Genomic DNA, 6,889 nt, shown 5'->3' on the forward strand with positions numbered 1-6,889 from the left:
GAGGTAGGGGTGTGGCACCACCAGTGACGAAGGATGCAGGAAGCATTGGAATTTTTTGTTGGATCCAGGAGAAGTAGGGAAGGTAGGCAAGCGCAGGTGGCTTCTATCTGCCATGGCCATGGCATGGCGGCACTGGGATGCCGCCGGGTCTAGGAAAAATAGGTTAGGGGTCGCTGGGGAGGCAGGCCGCGGTGCCACCAATTAGGAGGGGAGGCAGATCACGACACCGGCGATGTGAGGGAGAGGCGGGTCGCTTACCATGCAGGAGGACGAAGCTCTACCGACGGTGATAGAGACGGTGTCGGGATTCTTTACAGTAATATGTATAAAAAAGAAACTTTATATGTAGTTGTGTCACTGATGTATGGGCCCGAGCCAATTTTGGAAGCTGTCAGGTGGGACCCTCGTCCACATAAGCAGGAAAATATTGACTTTGACTAATATGTGCCACATCAGCCCTGTAAAGGGGTCCCATAGGTCAGTTTTGTTGTTGTCAAGACTGACAGGTGGGCCTAACCTGTCAGTTTTTCTTTTATTACAATCTTATTCGTCAATCAGTGCTCTGCGTTAGACGTTAGGCGCAAAATTGGTGGTTCCTTGTGCCCTGCCTCAAATGTGGTACTAAGTTATTACCCTAGCCTCAAGTGTGGTGGTTTTGGGTAAATAACTCTATCCATGAAGATGCATAGCAACGAGTGGGGAGAGTGTGTCTACGTACCCTCGTAGACCGTAAGAGGAAGAATCTAGTAACTTGGTTGATGTAGTCGAACTTCTTCGTGATCCAACTGATCTAGTACCGAAAGTACGACACCTCCGCGTTCAGCACACGTTCAACTCGGTGACATCCTCACCTTTTTGATCTAGCAACACAGCAATGTAGTGGATTAGTTATGGCAGCAGGACGACATAGTGACGGTGATGGTGAAGCTATATCCGCAGGGCTTCGCCCAAGCACTATGAAAATATGACTGAGGGACAAAACTGTGGAGAGGGGCGCTGCACACGGCTAAGAGATTGTTGTGATTATGTGTGGCACCCCCTCCCACATATATATAGGTGGGGGAGAGGGGAGAAGCCAGGAGGCACCCCAAGTAGGGCCGAATCCTACTTGGGCTCCTGCCCTGGCCGCGCCCCCTTACCATATATGCCGGAGGGGGAAAGGAAAGGGGGAAGAGGAAAGGAAGGGGGAGGCCGAATCCCCCTCCTTCCATTCTCCCATAGGCTGGCTGCCATAGGAGGGTGCGCCAGCCCCTTGTGCGTTGGTGTGCTCCCCTCTATTGGCCCAATAGCCCCATCATCCTCCCGGGGCTTCTCGGAACCCCTTCCGATTATCCGATTACTACCCGGTACCACCCGAAACTCTTTCGATGTCCAAATAGTATCGTCCTATATATCAATCTTTACCTTCGGACCATTCTAGAGCTCCTCGTCATTTCCATGATCTCATCTGGGACTCCGAACAACATTCGGTCACCAATACCATATAACTCAGATAACACTATATCGTCAACGAACGTTAAGCGTTCGGACCATACGGGTTCGAGAACTATGTAGACATGACCGAGACACCTCTCCGGTTAATAACCAATAGTGGAACTTGGATGCCCATATTGGTCCTGACATATTCTAAGAAGATCTTTATCGGTCGAACCTTATGACAACATATGTAATTCCCTTTATCTGTTGGTATGTTACTTGCCCGAGATTCGATCATCGGTATCTTCATACCTAGTTCAATCTCGTTACCGGCAAGTCTCTTTACTCGTTCCGTAATACATCATCTCGTAACTAACTCCTTAGTCATTTGCTTGCAAGCTTATTATGATGTGCATTACCGAGAGGGCCCAGAGATACCTCTCCGATACTCAGAGTGACATATCCCAATCTCGATCCATGCCAACTCAACAAACACCTTCGGAGATACCTGTAGAGCATCTTTATGATCACCTAGTTACATTGTGACATTTTATAGCACACAAGGTATTCCTCCGGTATTCGGAAGTTGCATGATCTCATGGTCGAAGGAACATGTATTTGACATTCAAGAAAGCAGTAGCAGTAAACTGAACGATCATATGCTAAGCTAATGGATGGGTCTTGTCCATCACATCATTCTCCTAATGATGTGATCCCGTTATCAAATGAAAACACATGTCTATGCTTAGGAAACCTTAACCATCTTTGATCAACGATCTAGTCTAGTAGAGGCTTACTAAGGACACGGTATTTGTTTTTGTATTCACACATGTATTTAAGTTTTGATCAATACAATTATAGCATGAATAATAAACCTTTATCATGAATAAGGAAATATAAAATAACAACTTTATTACTGCCTCTAGGGCATATTTCCTTCAGTCTCCCACTTACACTATAGTCAATAATCTAGATTACATTGTAATGAATCTAACACCCATGGAGTCTTGGTGCTGATCATGTTTTGCTTGCGAAAGAGGCTTAGTCAACGGGTCTGCTACATTTAGATCTATATGTATTTTGCAAATATCTATGTCTTCATCCTTGACCTTTTTGTGAATGGAGTTGAAGCGTCTCCTGATGTGTTTGGTTCTCTTGTGAAACCCGAATTCCTTCGCCAAGGCAATTGCTCTAGTGTTGTCACTAAAGATTTTCATTGGACCCGATGCACTGGGTATTACACTAAGATCAGAAATGAACTCCTTCATCCAGACTCCTTCATCTGCTGCTTCTGAAGCAGCTATGTACTCCGCTTCACACGTAGATCCCGCCACGACGCTCTGCTTGGAACTGCACCAACTGATAGCTCCAACATTCAATATAAATATGTATCCCTTTGTGACTTGTGACTTAGAGTCATCCAGATGAGTGTTGAGCTAGCATCGACATAACCATTTACGACGAGCTCTTTGTCACCTCCATAAACGATAAACATATCCTTGGTCCTTTTTAGGTACTTCAGGATGTTTTTGACCGATATCTAGTGATCCACTCCTAGATTACTTTGGTACCTCCCTACCAAACTTATGGCAAGGCACACATCAGGTCTGGTACACAACATAGCATACATGATAGAACCTATGGCTGAGGCATAGGGAATGACTTTGATTTTCTCTCTATCTTTTGTAGTGGTCGGGCTTTTAGTCTGACTCAATTTTACACCTTGCAACGCAGGCAAGAACCCTTTCTTTGACTAATCCATTTTGAACTTCTTCAAAACTTTATCAAGGTATGTGCTTTGTGGAAGTCCTATTAAGAGTCTTGATCTATCCCTATAGATCTTGATGCCCAATATATAAGCAGCTTCACCGAGGTGTTTCATTGAAAAATTCGTATTCAAGTATCCTTTTATGCTATCTAGAAATTCTATATCATTTCCAATCAACAATAACCACATATAATATCAGAAATGCTACAGAGCTCCCACTCACTTTCTTGTAAATACAGGATTCACCATAAGTTTGTATAAAACCATATGCTTTGATCACCTAATCAAAGCATATAATCCAACTCTGAGATGCTTGCACCAGTCCATAGATGGATCGCTAGAGCTTGCACACTTTGTTAGCACCTTTAGGATCGACAAAACCTTCTAGTTGCATCATATGCAACTCTTCTTTAAGAAATACATTAAGTAATATAGTTTTGACGTCCATTTGCCAGATTTCATAATCATAAAATGCAGCAATTGCTAACATGATTCGGACTGAATTAAGCATCGCTACAGGTGAAAAGGTATCATCGTAGTCAACTCCTTGAACTTGTCAAAAACCTTTCGCGGCAAGTCGAGCTTTTAGATGGTGACATTACCATCAACGTTTGTCTTCTTCCTGAAGATCCATTTATTCTCAATGGCTTGCCAATCATCCGGCAAGTCCACCAAAGTTCATACTTTCTTCTCATAAATGGATTATATCTCAGATTTCATGGCCTCAAGCAATTCATCGAAATCTGGGCTCATCATAGCTCCTTCATAGTTCGTCGGTTCGCCATGATCTAATAACATGGCTTCCAGGACAGGATTATCGAACCACTCTGGTGCAGAACGTGCTCTGTTTGACCTACGAGGTCTAGTAGTAACTTTATCCAAAGTTTCATGATCATCATCATTAGCTTCCTCTCTAGTTGGTGTAGGCATCACGAGAATGGACTTCTATGATGTGCTACTTTTGAATTCGAGAGAAGGTATAGTTACCTCATCAAGTTCTACTTTCCTCCCACTCACTTCTTTCGAGAGAAACTCCTTCTCTAGAAGGGATCCATTCTTGGCAATAAAGATCTTGCCTTCAGATCTGTGGTACAAGGTGTACCCAATTGTTTACTTAGGGTATCCTATGAAGATGCACTTATCCGATTTGGGTTCGAGCTTATCAAGCTGAAGCCTTTTGACATAAGTGTCAAACCCTAAACTTTAATAAAGGACAGATAAGGTTTCTTGCCAAACCACAGTTCATACAGTGTCGTCTCAACAGATTTAGACGGTGCCCTATTTAACTTAAATGTGGCCGCTCTAATGCTTAACCCCCAAATGATAGTGGTAAATCGGTAAGAGACATTATAGAATGCACCATATCCAATAAAGTACGGTTACGACATTCGGACATACCATTATGCAATGGTGTTCCAGGTGGCGTGAGTTGTATAACAATTCTGCATTGTTTTAAATGAAGGCGAAACTCGTAACTCACATATTCACCTCCGCGATCAGATCGTAGAAACTTTATTTTTTTTGTTACGATGATTCCCCACTTCACTCTGAAATTCTTTGAACCTTTCAAATGTTTCAGACTTGTGTTTCATCTAGAGTATATACCCATATATACTCAAATCATTTTTGATGGTCACAAAATAACGGTACCCACCGCGTGCCTCCACACTCATCAGACTGCATACATCGGTATGTATTATTTCCAATAAGTCATTAGCTCACTCCATTGTTCCGAAGAACAAAGTTTCAGTCATCTTACCCATGAGGCATGGTTCGAAAGTATCAAATGATTCATAATCAAGTGATTCCAAAAGTCCATCCGTGCGGAGTTTCTTCATGCGCTTTACACCAATATGACCTAAACGGCAATGCCACAAATATGTTGCACTATCATTATCAACTTTGCATCTTTTGGCATCAATATTATGAAAATGTGTATCACCACGATCGAGATTCGACAAGAATGGACCATTCATCAAGGGTGCATGACCATAAAAGATATTACTCATATAAATAGAACAACCATTATTCTACAATTTAAATGAATAATCGTCTCGCAATAAACAAGATTCAGATATAATGTTCATGCTCAACGCTGGCACCAAATAAAGATTATTGAGGTCTAAAACTAATTCCAAAGGTAGATGTAGAGGTAGCGTGCCAACGGCGATCACATCAACCTTGGAACCATTCCCGACGCGCATCGTCACATCATCCTTAGCCAATCTTCGTTTATTCCTCAGCTCCTGTTTCAAGTTACAAATATGAGCAACCGAACCAGTATCAAATACCCAGGTGCTACTACAAGCACTAGGAAGGTACACATAAATAACATGTATATCAAATATACCTTTGTTCACTTTGCCATCCTTCTTATCCGCCAAGTATTTGGGGCAGTTCTGCTTCCAGTGACCATTCCCTTTGATGTAGAAGAACTTAGTTTCAGGCTTGGGTCCAGCTTTGGGCTTCTTCCCGGGAGTGGCAACTGGCTTGCGATTCTTCTTGAAGTTCCCTTTCTTTTCCTTGCCTTTTTTCTTGAAACTAGTGGTCTTGTTAACCATCAACACTTGATGCCCCTTCTTGATTTCTACCTCCGCGGCATTAAGCATTGCGAAGAGCTCAGGAATCGTTTTATTCATCCCTTGCATATTATAGTTCATAACGAAGCCTTTGTAGCTGGTGGCAGTGATTGAAGAACTTTTTTTTCGTCAATAACACTATCAACTGGAAGATCAAATACCAGTTGAGTCAAGTGGTTATGATACCCAGACATTTTGAGTATGTGTTCACTGACAGAACTGTTATCCTCCATCTTGCAGCTATAGAACTTGTTGGAGACTTCATATCTTTCAACCCGGGCATTTTGCTTGAAATATTAACTTCAACTCTTGAAGTCCCGGTTCTAAGCCGTAAAGCATGGCACACTGAACTATCGAGTAGTCATCAGATCGAGCCTGCCAGACGTTCATAACATCTGTAGTAGCTCCTACAACAGGTCTTTCACCTAGCGGTGCATCGAGGACATAATTCTTCTATGCAGCAATGAGGATAATCCTCAAGTTACGGACCCAGTCTGTGTAGTTTCTACCATCATCTTTCAACTTAGCTTTATCTAGGAACACATTAAATTTAGGGGAACGGTAGCTCGGGCCATTGATCTACAACATAGATATGCAAAACTATTAAGACTAACACTACAAAAAAAGACACATCCGTGACATTTTGGGCCGAACGAATTTTTTTCTGTCATACATATGACACTTCTATGATGATAATTGTGACAAAACCCTGTATCATAATAGATGTGGTGGGCTCCTACTTCTATGAAAAAAATCATGACAGAAAATGGGCTTTTCGTCCTGGGCGGGCCGGAGACGCAGCTGCATGACATTCTTTGAGCCATCCATGACGGAAAAAACCCTGGTAGAAGCGAGGGCGAGGAAAATTTCGGGGAGTTCCCGGTTACGGTGGGCGGTCGGGAGCTGAGCGATGCGCGTTTCTCTCGTACACGTATGCGCGTGTGTGCGAGGCGTTGGCTCTAACTGAACCCGAGCGAGGCGTTGGGCTCTAACTGAACACGAGCGATTGCACTGCAGGCTACGCGTTACTGAACCCGAGCGATCAATCGATGGCTGTTAACTGAACCCGATCAAGCGATTCCTTCGCTACTGCTGCTAACTGAAGTCGATCGATGCTGCCTCTGGG

Source organism: Triticum dicoccoides, chromosome 7B (assembly GCF_002162155.2).
Source record: "Triticum dicoccoides isolate Atlit2015 ecotype Zavitan chromosome 7B, WEW_v2.0, whole genome shotgun sequence".
Classification (NCBI taxonomy): Eukaryota; Viridiplantae; Streptophyta; class Magnoliopsida; order Poales; family Poaceae; genus Triticum; species Triticum dicoccoides.